This window comes from Bos taurus, chromosome 28 (genome assembly GCF_002263795.3).
Source record: "Bos taurus isolate L1 Dominette 01449 registration number 42190680 breed Hereford chromosome 28, ARS-UCD2.0, whole genome shotgun sequence".
Lineage (NCBI taxonomy): Eukaryota > Metazoa > Chordata > Mammalia > Artiodactyla > Bovidae > Bos > Bos taurus.
In genome coordinates this window covers 7,509,266-7,524,785 of record NC_037355.1, presented here as the reverse complement: position 1 = coordinate 7,524,785, position 15,520 = coordinate 7,509,266, and positions in this window count along the sequence as shown.

Below are 15,520 nucleotides of genomic sequence, written 5' to 3'. Positions count from 1 at the left end.
TTTCATCACACATTTTATAAATTTCACATAGATAAGAGACGACACGGAGAAAGATGACCTCAGCGTGGTACCCTCACACGCATTAGAATTTGAGTACACTGCTTCGAGTGGCAGAGATTTTAGGCTGGGTCCCATTAATATGAGAACTCCCCAGCATATCACTGGATTGCTGGGTTTTGCTTTCTTCGCCTTTGTCTTTGCTGTCTCTCCCTGTTTCCCTACAAAACCAAACATACTTGCTCGCCCAGCTTCACAAACAGAAAAACCAATTCCAAGAGGAAGTCACTTCACAGCAAGCAAGCCCTGGGAAGAATTCAAGAGTGAGGAGCTCTTGTAATGAGATTAAGGGAAAAAATGCTTTTGTGCATCCAACTCAGACCCGTCCTCCGTCCGTGAAAGGAGCCAAAACAAACACGGGCATTGTTTTGGGAAGGAAAAGGTTAACAAGCTATGAAAACAAAATTAGAGATATTTTCAAGGCATGACCCTCGGCAGGAGCAGTAGAACAGTCTGCCAGTGTGGCAGCCTCTCGTCTCCTGTCGGACGTTTCTCCTGCAGCTCAGGGAGTGGGGGTGGGGGAGCAGCCGTGACTGTGATGCTCTGAACAGACCGCAGGGATGCTGCACTCCCTGTGGTGGATGGACCACATCCACAGGGCAGAGGCATAAACGTCTGGCTCCAGTGGAAAAAGACACACAGCTCCTTGGCCCCTTCTTAGAAATAAGCTTAGAAAAAATTCTCTGTGGATCCTGCAGAGCTTGGAACTCAAGCTTTCCTCCACCCTCTGGCAAAAGCACTCGTCTGCAAAGGAAAATCCTGAGCTTATATTCAGACTTGGGTCTCAAGACCTGTGCCTCAGTTTCCCCATTCATTTGATCAGTATTTATCAGGCACTCACTGTGTACTGCACTGAGGACTTCCGACTGTGGATATAAAGTTGAAAGGCCCCCATCCTTGTCATTAAGGGACACACAGTCTGGTGAGGAAAGCGATATACAAATGGATAGTTATCACTGTAGTACATGAAGCATAGTAGTTAATGTTTATCACACGGAATGGTTTTGATAGGTTTCCAGATACAGTAGTAATGTGAGTAATGCCAGTGGACATTTGATACTCAAGTAGAATGGTGTGTGTGTGTGTGTGTGTGTGGTCAGAGACCCATCACTCTCTGTAGGTAGAGCCCTTGGTTCTTTGCTGCTGCTGCTAAGTCACTTCAGTCGTGGCCGACTCTGTGCGACCCCATAGACGGCAGCCCACCAGGCTCCCCGGTCCCTGGGATTCTCCAGGCAAGAACACTGGAGTGGGTTGCCATTTCCTTCTCCAATGCATGAAAGTGAAAAGTGAAAGTGAAGTCGCTCAGTTGTGTCTGACTCCCAGCGACCCCATGGACTGCAGCCTACCAGGCTCCTCCGTCCATGGGATTTTCCAGGCAAGAGTACTGGAGTGGGGTGCCATTGCCTTCTCCTAGGAGCCTACAAACCCACTTCCCTGTTCTAATCAGGCTTCAGGTGATGGAGGCTGTCACCCAGAGGCACATGGAACACCAGGATGATGTGTGAGAGGGCCAAGATGACGTCACAGAGGCACTTCCCTGGCTCTTCATCCAAGAACTCCAGCCCGTGCCCGTGAGGGCCCGGACAGTCTTTGTTTAACTCAATGCACACAGATCCCAGCTCTAATCATAAACTCTGCTGGTGATGATGAAGAGAGGATTTATATATAGAACCCAGAGCCCAAGACACAGAAACACGAGCACACATCTGCAGTGGGTTCCATGGCAAGGCACCCAGTTTTCTCCAGCAAGACTGAAAAATCTACCTTGTCATGTTAAAGTCTCAGCTCTGCCTCGCCAAGAAGGACTCCTCTGGGCATTTTATATGAACTACATGAACTTTGCTCAGACTTCGAGGGAGCGACTCCTCAACGTCTCCATGATTATTTTATACCTGAAACTTCACAGCCCTGGCTGGTGATTTTCCAAGATCTGAATTGATAAGATTTATTTCCATGCATCAAAAAGTAGAAATATCAAAAGCCACATAGAGCAGTTCAGTTTCCAGGAGGAAAGGCCTGTGTGCGTATGTGCTAAGTCGTTTCTGTCATGCTTGACTCTTTGTGACTCCATGACTGCAGCCCACTAGGCTCCTCTGTCCATGGGATTCTCCAGGCAAGAATACTGGAGTGGGTTGTCATGCCCTCCTCCAGGGGATCTTCCTGACCCAGGATTCGAACCCGAGTCTCTTATGTCTCCTGCGTTGGCAGGTGGGTTCTTTATCATTAGTGTCACGTGGGAAGCACCAGGAGGAAAGGCAGTGACCTAAAAAGGGAGCCCCAGCCATAGCCCAACAGCCCTGTCCTTTTTCTGAGACTTGTAGTAATGAGCCAAGGAGTTTGGGAACACTTGAATGTAAATTTGGCATGGAGGCAGACAGAAGAACAAGAAGTCTGCTGCTCCTTCCTGCTGAATCCAGGGCAAGAAGGGCCCACCTCTGGGCCCTCTGGTGAAGTTCTGGTTGTTGGTTCCCAAGAGTTTCGTTAACCTGATGTGAAGTTAATCAGGCTTTTCACTTCCAGATCTGTACATAAGACTTGGATTATTCCTTCAGATAAAGTGTTAGTCTCTCAGTCGTGTCCAACTCTTTGTGACCCCATGGACTGTATCCCGTTAGGCTCCTCTGTCCGTGGGATTCTCCAGGCAAGAGTACTGGAGTGGGTTGCCATTTCCTATTCCAGGGGATGGTCCCGACCCAGGGATTGAATCCGAGTCTCCCATACTGCAGGCAGATTCTTTGCGGTCTGAACCCCCAGGGAAGCCCACTCAGATAAAGTACTTGTCTTCAGTTCACTGGATTCCTCAGACACAAGGTTTCTTTGAACGCATCTGGCCAGCTTGTGATTCTCTGGAACAAAAATTACTCACCCCAGACCAGCTTCCTCGCATGCTTCTGGTTTACTTCCCTCCTTTTTCCTTGCCCATCCGGGTCTGTAATTTCTGTTGTACCGATTACTATGAGACTTCATCCACGAGGAGCCTTCTGGGAAACAAGGAGTTTGATACCTGTTTTCGTTCCCGTGATGATTAAAGCTTACCCCTAAAATCTTAATTTTTTTAATATAAGATGGTTGGTACACAGAAGAATTTTAAATCTTTATTGAATTTCTTACATTTTTTGCTCTACGTTCTGGTTTTTGGCTGTGAGGCATGTGGGATTTCAGCTCTTCTACCAGGGATCGAACCTTCACCCCTTGTGTTGGAAGGTGGAGTCTTGACCACTGGACTGCCAGGGAGGTCCCGCATCTAAAATCTTGAAAGTCATACTTTTTTATGGATGTCCGAAAATACTTTCCACGTTCAAAATAGATACAAAGGCCTTCTTGACATCTCTGTGGGGCTAACAGATGCCCTAAACTCAATATGCCTGAACCCGGCTCCTTACCCTCACAGCCAGGCTCCCCTCTGCCTATACCCACCCCACCCCACCCATAGCCTCCTCATCTCAGCTGGGTGGGAGACAGGGGTCGTGATGAGTAGAGACTATTTCCCTCCAGCTGTTCAGGCCCCTAACTTCCGAGCCATCCTTGACTTCCCTCTTTCCCTGATACCCTGCTTTTGAACTGTCAGGAGACCCTTGAAAATGTATTTCCTGAAAATACATCGAGGGTCCAGCCCCTCCTCATTCCCTCCACTGCTGTGACCTGGCAGCGCCACCCTCTCCCCCTCTACATCAACACAGCCCCAGAGGGACCCTTGGAAAACAGAAGGTGGGTGATGAGACACCTGCTCAGAATCTTGCAGAGGTTGTGGCTCATACGTGGAGCAGCTGACCTCATCACACCCACCTCCACTTTGTCCCAAACCATGTCTCTGCCTTCACTCACTCTGCTTCAGCCACCCCCGCCTCCTTGATGTTCCCGCAACAAGTCAGAAACACCCCACTGGAGGGCCTCTGCCCTCCCTGGTCTATCTAGCCAGAACTCGCTCCCACCTAGTCCCGGGAGAGCCCTTCACTGAGCGCTGCCTCTGACCTCCCCTTCTGGTGGGCCCACTCTGATCTCTACTGAACTCACCTGTGTCATCCGCCCCACCCTGCCTTGTCCCAGCATCTCTGGTCCTTCTTCTCACACTTGGGTTTTAATTTTTGTTCTTTGGGATTTCTTGTTTCCATTGCACTCTCCCTCATCTCCCTCGGGGTCCAGGATCTCGGTTTTATTTGCTGATCTCTCCTGACCACTGGGAGCAGTGCCTGTCATGGTAGGTCCTCAATAAATATTTGTCAATTGCATTGATGACTCAGGGGCTTGGTGAACAGTGTTGAAAAGAGCATGGGTTTGAAACCAGGTGAGCCAAGACTGACATCCTGCCACTTTCTAGCCAGTTACATAAAATCATAACTATAAAGCATCTCTGATAAGACCTGATGTGTATAAACAGTTCATAAATGGTAGTTATGGTATTGTTATTACTGCTGTTTATGCCAGTACCTGCTGTAACACGGCTGTAACCTCAGGGAATAGTCTATGTAAGCTCCCCCATCCCAAGTAGGGTCATAAGCTCAGGACTGGGTGCATGGTGTTTGGCACCTGCCATGCCTCGCCCTTGCTCAGCCCTGCTGTCGCTCTGTTTAGTAAGAGGGAGGTGGTGAGAAGGAATGTAACTGCCATGGCAATCATTTGCTTGGTTGCATTGAACTCCAACCCATACCAGTTAGACTGCAGCTCTGAGAGAAAACCAATACTCTGAGCATTTTTCAGAAGAAAACTGCTAAGTAATTGCAGAGGCCTTGTCTGAAGCGGGTGAGGTAACTGTCCTATAGGTGTTCAAAAAGAAATTTGACCACCACGTAATAGATTGGATGACCAGACTGTGACTTAGGCCTCTTCATGTCTAAGATCTATGAGGGAAATTAAGTTGCTTTCCTTCACCACCACCCCCCGCAATAAACTTGACCAGGTTCTTGACATTGCAAAGACAGAGCTTGGCCTTCTCACAATGCATCCCACCCTGGAACAGTCACCATGGGATGAGGTGTAGAATAAAGATGATGCTCAAGGTATAATTATGACGGACCTAGTAAGTTCATCTTATAGATGCAAAGTTAAATACAGCAATCTTGTATAGGCAAGTATAATAAAGCGTGTTTGGAAGAGACATCCAACATCCTCTTGCTTTACTTAGAGGAGACAGGCCTAGAGAGACACTCTGAATGATGGAAAGGTGTAAGTGTGGAAAAGAAGACAGGAATATGCCTTCCATTTTGGAAAGTGTGAGAGTTTTGGAAATGCTTCACGACTGCTGAATATGCAGGGGTAAAAGAAAAAAAAATGCATCTATACTAAGAATGATTCCAGAAATACAGAAAGCCTAGGCCCAAACTCACACTGCTGTTTCCACGATGCTTCTCTGCAATTCTTTGCACCCAACCCTCCCCAAAGTGGTCCACAACCAGAGTATGTTGCCATAGCAACAGGCTCAGTAGGGGAGCCACTCAGCAGTACCCAGTAATTCACATCTGTGCTTCTCTCTCTCTCCTCTCTCCCTTCTCTTTTTATCTGTAAATGGAAAGCAGCCCCTGATGCCACCTTGAAGCTGACAGTTCTTAGAAAAAGGGAAGAGGAGACTTGCTTTGACTGGATATTCCTGCCCCCATGCAGAGTTCTTTTCCCTCTCTGCAGGTGGCACGCCCTCACCTGGGAGTAGAAGGAGCTGCCTGAGAACTGGAAGTATGTGGAGGCCCCAGGGATGGCTGGGAACCAGCCATTGCATCTGACCTTTGCTGCAGGAGAGGCTCTTCTTAGAAGGCTAAGGAATTGGCCTGCAGGCTTTTACAAGCTCACTTTGACTTCAGGTGGGGTCAGGCAGATTGAGGTGAAGGGGAACCCTCCCCACCTCCCACTGCTGAGTCCTCACCCTTTACCGATGTCCTCGATTGCCTGCTCTTGCCTCTCATCTTGATCTTTTTCTTCCCTTCCTTGTTTCTAAATTCTCTTCCTGCCTTCCATACCGAGCCCAAAGCAATGGACTCCTGAGGCAGACTGGCCTAAGATGGGACTGTTCAAAGGCGGACTTGGGGATGCCAACTGGGGAGAGATTGTTCGGCCCCTTGCCCCTGCTTCCTCTCTGTTTCCTCTGAATTCTTTTAGGTCACAAGCAAAAATTGGGGTCAACCCACCCACCTTCACCACTTTTCCTTCCTGTAAGATTAGCCATCCATCCATTCTTCTCTGTGCCCAATGGAACACGATGAAAGCACCCAGCATGTCTTAAAGAGTCGATCTCTGTAGAGAAAGTTATTTGAACATGCTCCCTGACATCTGAGTATGATGGGGTCCTCATTGTGATGGCTTGTTTTCTATCGAAATCGTTTGTTGATGTGGTTCAGAGCTTGGATAAATTCATGTCTCTATCTCTCTGCTTTTCTTGTTTTTCTTTAAAAAAATATTGTATCTCTGCTTCTTAAATAAGTTATGTAAGTCATGTTAGCAGGATTGAAAATATTCCAGAGCTTTATTGGGAAAAGTCTCCCTCCCACTCCTGTCTCCAGACACACGTTCCTCTTCCAAGATTCAACCAATATGACCAGTTTGTATCAGAGACACTTAATGTGCTCCCAGGCAAATGTGTTTGTGTATTTTATTTCCTCTTTCCTATTAATATTCTCTTTTCTTTTAAACTCTAAAAAATAGGGTTTTGGGATTTAAAGTTCCTAAAACTGGACAGAAGGGGACAGGGCACAACCTTTAGAAGAATGACATAACTCAAGGGCATGACACAAACTGATTATAACCAAACAGTCCGAGAGGGCAGATGAATCACTAGACCTTGAGCCTCATCCTATGTTCATTGTAATACATTAGTGTAAGCTAAGTGACACCCCCACCAGCAGCAGACAGTCCCAGGACTGACCATCAAGGACCAAAAAATGGGTAGTGGCCCAATTACTGGAAATCTCCGCCCCTTCCCCCCAATAGTTCAAATACTCCTCCCACTCATTAGCCTATGAAATTACCCATTCCGTAAAAACTAAGCACCACATAGTTCAGGGCCTCTCGCCTTCTGAGATGGTCCATACTCTGTCTGTGGAGTACGTTTTTCTCTGAATAAATTCACTGCTTACCCATCACTCTTGTCTCTCACTGAATTCTTTCTGCAATGAGACATCAAGAACCTGAGCTTTATTAAGTCCCAAGACCAGAGGTGATCCCAATAAAAAGCCCATGGGTTCAAGTTCCAGTCTGAGTTACATGGTTTCAGTCTGACCCAGTGAACATACTTAGACCTGTTTTGTAGCCAATTTAATTTCCTGATGAAATCTGAACTTTGTTCAAGCATTGGTTAAAGGACCAAGTGGATACATTTTTGGGTAATCACAGACTTCTTTTTTTTTTAATTTTAAGAATCACCTTCCTCCCTGTCACTTCCCAGAAGGACAGGGAAGGGTCACAGAGCTAGGTTGGATCTGTTCCTTTCTGCTGGGCAAGGAGCAGATGTGCAGGGCTATGTGTCAGGTGGAGATGGCAAGAATGGTGGGAAGATGGCCATCACAAGCCTTGAGCCAGGTCACTTTGGAGAATCAGGATCCATTGGACAGGTTCCAGTGGCAGGGAGAGTGCCAGCTGCTTTTCTGGGAGGATCTGGGGTGTTTGCAGCCTTGTCTTCCTTCATGATGGAGAGATCCGATAGGAGGCAGACCCACATCTCCTGGCTGCACTTGGAGCAGGGGTGGGGAGGGAGGAGGGAATCGACCAGACCGCTTATTCGGCTTTAACTGACTCTGTTCGAATTTCAGTCAAAGCTGCTCAAAATGGCTCATGTGGGCAGACAGGGCCTGAGTCAGCCCATCAATAACATCCATTGCGTGGTCCCTGGATACAGAGTGTGGAGCCCAGAGCTCCGGAAACAAGAAATATATGGTTCAGTCCCTCCCCCGAGGAGCTGAGAATCTGAGGCAAACAGGAAAGACAGAAATGCCTGAAAAAAGCCTCAAAAGCCCATGAACACAAACACAGACACCAGGACAAAGGAACACACGGGGGTTGATGCTGTCTGTGGTCCAAGCTGCCTGAGACCAGCTTCCTTCCGTGGATTCTCTTTAGGAAAAGGGTGGAAAGACACTCTGACACAGTCCCACGTGTCCAAGTCGTTTGATTGAACTTCTGTAAGGAAGAGGACTCGGGCTTTGCAGAAACAGGCCAGGCATGGAATTGCTCTCTGTGCACCTAGATGTGTTATCTTGATGTGTTTCTAAACCTGTCTGAGGTCAGCCTCCTCACTTGTCATTCGGGGACAATCCCACACCTTACAATTATGGTGAGATCAGAGGATACCCAATGCTTGCCCAGGGCTAGCACAGGATGGCACTCAGCAAGGGCAGTAGTCATCATTATTCTATAGATTATTCTAGACTCACAACCACTGGGTACCAACGTGGAAAAGCATCTCATTTTTCTCCCATCCTTCTCTTAGCGGATGGATCTCTTCCCTCCTTCCTAGTCTCACCTCAACCCTTGCCTCCTGGTTTTTGGTTGGCAGGGTTCCCCACCTGTTGGGCCAGGCCTGGTGAGATATGCCTGCATGGATGGGACCCAGGGTGGGCACCCGGGAGCCAGGTCAAGCAGGAGGCACGTTCTGTCCCTCAAGCCACTGTGCCAAGGAAGAGCTGGGATGAGACACCTAGAGATGGAGCCAGGACCAGCTGGATGGGCCACTGGTGGGTGGGGCCAGGAATGGAGCAGAGGCAGGAGGACCCTCAAGGATGTCATGTGGAGAGGCTCCATCCACGTCCGCTGCTGCGGGTCCCTGGTATACCGCACCCCAAACCTTATGGGGTGTGGCTGAGGCCCTGTGCAGCTGCTACCATGACGCTGCCAGAGCCCTCTGTCTCGGTGGGACCCCAGAAGACACCTCCCCGCTGGGCTTCCTGCCCACACGTAGGCCAAAATGATATCTCACCTTGTAAACTACAACCTCATCTCCCTTCCTAAAGGCTGCTAACAATTGGGGTCCCAGCCTGTTCAGAGCTGTCACGGAGAGTCTTACCTGCTCCCACCACCTCCCTCATCCTGTCTCTTTCTCACACACCCTGCTCCCTGGGGCCCTAGACCAGCCACCTTCCATCTGAAATGCTGCTTTCCAGACCTTGCAGAGCTGGCTTCTTCTCTCCGAGTCTTAAAAGTCACCTCCCCAGAGAAGCCCTCCTTGACTGCCTGGTGCCCTCTCCTCCAGCCTGCTTCTCTGCGAGGCAGTTAGCACTGGGCAGTCTTCCCTGGCTCACAGGTGTGCTTCCTGATTTCTTCTTGATTCTTCATCCACTGGAGCTCCTGGAAGCAGGCACTAGGCACTCTCTTCTGTTTCTCCAAGCCCTGGGGCAGTGGGTACTGATGAAAGGAGGCCTTCAGACTTGAGGGGCTGCAGTACCGGGTACTCTGGGCACATGGGGAGAGCAGGGTCCCTAGGGAGGTTGTCCTTGGTAGCCTAGAGCAGCAACAGCATTATGTCCACTGTGTCCTGTGAAGTATTTGAGAGCACAGGCCAAGAAACTGGATTTCCACAAGGAGGCCTGGAAATGGGAGAGAAAGTCTGAGCCATCAGCAACCAGAAAGATGCAGGAACAGAGATGCTGGTTGGAGCTAGACGGAGGGGAAAGCAGAGTGGGAGGAGCACCCCCAACGAGGCCCTGGGCTGGGGGCTTCCTGTCCAGGTCAGGGTCCCTTTCTGTCCCAACACCTCAACACACATGTACATTCTGCCGTGCCACAGGTGTATAGAGAATAGTTTTCCATTGAAAATTTGAAATGACCATCAACGATGCTAATCTAACTTTGTGATGGTAGATTCTAAGGATCAATCAAGTATTTAATATTTTTGTGAGTTCTAATGAATACCGTGTGTATGTGTGCTCAGTCACTTAGTCATGTCTGACTCTTTATGACCCTCTGGACTGTAGCCTGCCAGTCTCCTCTGTCCATGATGTTTGCAGGCAAGGATACTGGGGTGAGTTGCCATTCCCTCCTTCAGGGGATCTTCCCGACCCAGGGATTGAACTAGAGTCTTTTGCATCTCCTGCATTGCAGGCAGATTTTTTTACTGCTGAGCCATCAGGGAAGCCCCAACGAATCCCATAGATGCTTATATATATTAAAAAAAGATTCATTCTTGCATTTATTCCAAGTGAAGATGCCAGAAAGGGCAATGGTGAGATTTTCATCATTTGTTACCAGTTAAGGTTGCAGACCTGGGTCTTTATAAAAGCGTGACTCAGCAACGGGGAAACACTGCTAATCACTCTGGTTTTCTCTATTTTCTCTCCTCCTGCTGGTCTTACTGCATTCCCCTTTGATAGTGAAAGAATCAGATCAATGCAGGCGTCAGAAGATTTGCCTGGCAAGGCCTTCATCACCGCCCATGTCAGAGCCCATGTGGGCTTATGCAAGGAGCTGGAGGGTGACCAGTTCCTCCTCAGTTTCTGGTGATTCCTTTTATCTTTATGTTTCTAGCAGTTTGGTTTTGAACACCAGGAAAGGGTGTGTGGTAAAGATGGATCCTCCCTTGATTGAGATCACATCTTTGAGCATATTTTGGAAATAGTGACGTGTGCATTGTAAGGAGCTTTGGAGGGGGTGGGTGGGGGGTGGGCTTCCTCCTGGCAGTTTCCTGGCCAGCTTGACCCATTTCTTCTCCACGCTTCTCCAGTAAAGATCCCAGGCATTACTGACGGTCTGCTCCAGGGCCTGCAGTCTGGGGCTTCCCCTGCCATTTCCGGGAAGCAGCCTCTGAGTGCCCAAGGCTTCTTTCGGGGAGGCGGCGGCTCTTGGGAGCCTGTGGTTTGGTGAGCCCGCACCTCAGCAGAGCTGCCCCCGAGAAAGCAGACATGCCACAGTTTACCCTGAGTGACCTGTCCTCGGCTTAGAAGCCACATTCTCTGGTCTGTAGGAGGCCCCAGCTCCCCATGTTGGATGAACTTCCCTCACTCTAAGATACATCCATGCATCCTCAGTCCCTCAGTTGAGTCCGACTCTTTTCGACCCCGTGGACTGCAGCCCTCCAGGCTCCTCTATCCGTGGAATTCTCCAGGCACGAATACTGGAGTGAGTTGCCATTGCCTGCTCCAGGGGATCTTCCTGACCCAGGGATCGAACCCAGTTCTCCTGCATTGGCCGGTGGATTCTTTATCATGAGGGCCACCAGGGCAGCCCCCAAGTACATCCAGCTAACCCACAAATTTCCATACATAGCCTGAAGTATGTATGGCTTAAAACAGAGCTGCAGGGACTTCCCTGGTGATCCAATGGTTAAGGCTCTGTGTTTCCACTCTGGGGGCATGTCTTCAATCCCTGGCCTGGGAACTAAGATCCTGCATGCCCTGCATGGCAGTCAAAAAGTAAAAAAATAAAATAAATGCAAAAAATAAAACAGACCAGAAAAATAGCTGCAGTGTGTTCCCTGCAGTGTGTCCCACTGTCTCTGGTTTTAACTGTGTCATGGACAAGCCCCTCCTTCCCACCCACTGCTGCCACAGGACGGCGAGGTCTGTCCTGGAGCCAGGCAGGGCTATGTTGTCAGGGACTGTTGTGCAGGGTGTGAAATAAATGTCTCTGGGGGCACGGTTGATGAGGACCGTGGTCCTGCCCTACCATACCTGGCAGATCAGGCAGGACTCACCTGCAGACTGGACACCATTCTCCTTTATCACAGGTCACACTTACAGGTCAGAATTCTCCCAAAGAATCAAGGCATGCTGCTCTAGCTCTGTTCTAAAAGAAGATGTAAGTGAAGTCGCTCAGTTGTGTCTGACTCTTTGCGACCCCATGGGCCTACCAAGCTTCTCCATCCATGGGGTTTTCCAGCCAAGAATACTGGAATGGGGTGCCGTTTCCTTCTCCAGAGGATCTTCCCCATCCAGGGATCGACACCAGGTCTCTGGCATTGCAGGCGATGCTTTACCCTCTGAGCCACCCGAGAAGCCCATCACTTTTCTTAGCCCCTATTCAATTTCCGAGTGGCTCAGTGGTACAGAATCCGCTGCCAATGCAGGAGCTGCAGGAGACATGGTACTTTTCCTGAGTCGGGAAGGGGGGAAATAGTAATCCACTCCAGTATTCTTGCCTGGAAAATCCCCTGGACAGAGGAGCCTGGCAGGCTACAGTCCATGGGGTCACAAAGAGTCAGACACAACTGAGAGACTGAGCGTGCACACACTCAGTTGCGTCCTCCCTTAGGTCACATTGCCTTCCCTGTGGCCTCGCATATAGGTGATGGGTCATAAAGGCACACAAATTGGGCAAAATCCTGGCAGCCGAAGCCAACCTGCGACTTCTGCTGTAGCCACTTCACTCGCCTGATATAAGCTAAAGTAGATTTAACACAAAGACGATGGTGCTTTGTGGCTTGGGAAACAGAACACTGGCCCAGCGTATGACAAGGTGCAGAGCTGGGTGTGTGTTTCCTTGTCTGTCCACCCTTATCAGCCAAAGGGTGTTTCTAGAACTGAAAGGGGAGGACATGCCAGGGGTTGAACAGACCGCTTTTATTCTTTTCGCTTGATACTTCCGGCAGTTTTACGTTATCTCACGCAGTTAGAAGGGGATGTAGATAATATACATGTTTGTCTTTTCCTGATTACATACAGTTTCACTTGGCTAAAAATCTACACAAGGATACATTCTCACTGAAATAGTAGAGACTTTTCTCATCATCTTTAAAAACAAAAAACCAAACTCTCCAGCCTCTCGATGACTACTGTGCTCACTGCTGCCATAAAAGCAACCGTTTGCAGAATTCAACACTCTGGGTTTGGGCCATAAGCAAACAATGTCCCTGTGCAGGTCACTCTCAGGTCCTCTTGCAGGCTTTGTTCTAGTTGAAATGGTGGATGGCCGAGTAAGCCCATGGATCCCAATTGTTCGGTGGGTAGATGTGGCCCTGAGACCACATGCGTTTGAGGCCTTCTGTAAGGCTAAGCTTGATTTTTCTGAAGAACTGGAATTTGGAGCCCATTACAGGGACCTCTCTGAATCCAGACCATGTGGCAAAGATTACATCTCCTCCCTTCTTTCAATGTTCAATCCATCGAGAAGAGATTTCTGGTGCTTCCAGCCAGGATTCGTGTCATGCCAGGTTCCAGGGAGGACCCAGGGGAAAGATGGAAGGCACCTTTGGCCCCACACATGTTAGCAAACCAGCACCTAGATATCCATTCTGCTTCCATAGGATGGTGTGCTTCTGTAGTCTGGTCCTGTCTGCCCGTGTCAAATGTATGGAAACCGAGCCTTCGGTCCAGCAGTACAGACTTTGAGAGGCCACCCCCATCACTGGTACAGCTGGAACGTGCTGTCCCTCCTTGGAATGTGGATGGCATCTGCTATCCCTGCCATGCGGCTGGGCCATGCATCACCACGTGCTACTGATTATTTGTCAACTGTCTCCACCACAGCTCTCCCTGGATAATGGAAACCTCAGGGGCTTTGGAGATGTCATCTACCCCAGTGGGGAAAGAAGTCTGTGACTCACCCAAGATCCCCAGGTTCCCTGTTCACTCAGGCTGGAGAAGCTGGCCCTGGGCTAGAGGAAGTACAACAAGACCCTGGTGCCACACCAGGGGCCCCAGGACCCCAGGAAGGAGACTGAGGAACCCCTTCAGCTGGGCCTCCAGAGCCCCATGGCCACTATATGCAGACAAGTGACAAAAACATTCCTCCCCCTTCAGGTCCTGTCCCAGCTTTATCGCAAACAGGCCAAAGCAAGTGCCGTGGGTGACCTCAGCGCAGATTACGCCCCAGAACTCACTCTGTGGCAATAAAAAACATTCCTGGTTTTCACAGATGCCTTCTTGAGTAAATAGAAGAGGACCAGGAAACAGACTAAAAATCGGTGCCCAGCTGGCAGTCCCAGGATAGTTCTGCCAGGCTTCCGGGTTGGAGTTTTGGGGGAAAGGAGCCAGGGCCCAGAAAGGTTTTGTGTGGTGTCACTCAAGGCCCACCTTGGAGGTGGCCAGAGCCTGCAGAAGACCCTAGAGACTAAGGTCACAGGTGCTGCTGCTACACATTAGACCTTCCCTTCTCTGGTCAGTCAACCTGAACGGCCAGTCGAATGACAGCAGACATCCCTGTGGCTGATGGTGGGAGGGTCACACACGCAGGACGAGTGTGCCTCACACACCAGGCTGGTGGGGCTCCTTCTCCATCCATCTTGTGGTGGGAGGCCTTGCTGCACAGGTAGGACAAGCTATAGACACAGAAATGATCAACCTGTTGACTAATCCTAGAGGTGTCTGTGTGGCAAGAACTTAAGTATGATGGCCCAGATATGCACATATGCGGGTGTCTCCTGATCCATCTTCCAATGGCGGGACCAGGAACGTGCGAGTTTTATGCACTCCAAATACGAATGCAAACCCCCAAGTCTCTAAAACCTCTCAACACGGGCTTTCCAAATGGCAATTTTTCTAACCCCTCCTTCTGGAAATAGCTTCACCTGAATCAGCCTTCAAACTCTCCAAACCCCTCTGAAAGTGTTAGTCACTCAGTCGTGTTTGACTCTTTGTGACTCCACAAACTGTAGCCCGCCAAGCTCCTCTGTCCATGGGATTCTCCAGGCAAGCGTACTGCATTGGGTTGCTTTTCTCTTCTCAAGGAGATCTTCCTGACCCGGGGATCAAACCTGGGTCTCCCACATTTCAGGCAGATTTTTTTTACCACGTGAGCCAGCAGGGAAGTCCTCCAAACCCAACTGGGTGGGGCTAAAAGGACATTTATGAGGTGGCCCATTAAAGCAGCACTTTGGAGCCAGCACGTCAAGTTCAACCATTGTATTCTGAAGACCATCCTAGCATCTTTGGCTTAACAAGCCAACAGGCCCTGGACTCCATATCAGAGCTTTATCTGAATTTCTGGTCCTTGACTTTCCCTAACACACAAAGGGTTCTCTCTAGCTAGAAAGCTGGTGATGAGTTTCACTTGTCTATCTACAAAGAGAAATATTTTAAATGCTTTCTATTTATAGCTGTAAAGTCTTGATACGACCAAAGGCAAAGGCGGAATCTCTCTGTACATTGATTTTTCTAGTGCAGGCTTAATGTCTGTATGTGATTATGTTTACCATGCAGGTGAAGCAAAACATTAAACTGGGCTTCTTTAAGGAGGGGGAAAGACTAGCAGCAGAACTGAAAGATCACAGGAGAACTTGAGCAGGTAACCTGGTTGCAAATACTGTCCTGGCTTTAGACCTCTGCAGCTGCTAAAAATGCATTCATCCCCACCTCCACATCCTCCACTGTGCAGATCTGCTTTTGCTTTCTCCTGGTTTCTCAGGAAAAAAAAAAAAAAAATCCCCTAGGATTCTCTGTCTCTGTCTGCCTGACAAACCCAATAGGAAACCTACATTAATCTGTAAGTGAGGGTAATGGTTTTTCTGCTGTTTCATCCATGCTAGGTCAAATCCATGGATCTTGAGACAAGAGGAGGCCCCTAGGGGAAGTAAATTCCCTTCCCTCTGCAGGGTCTGGTACCCATCGGCCACTGG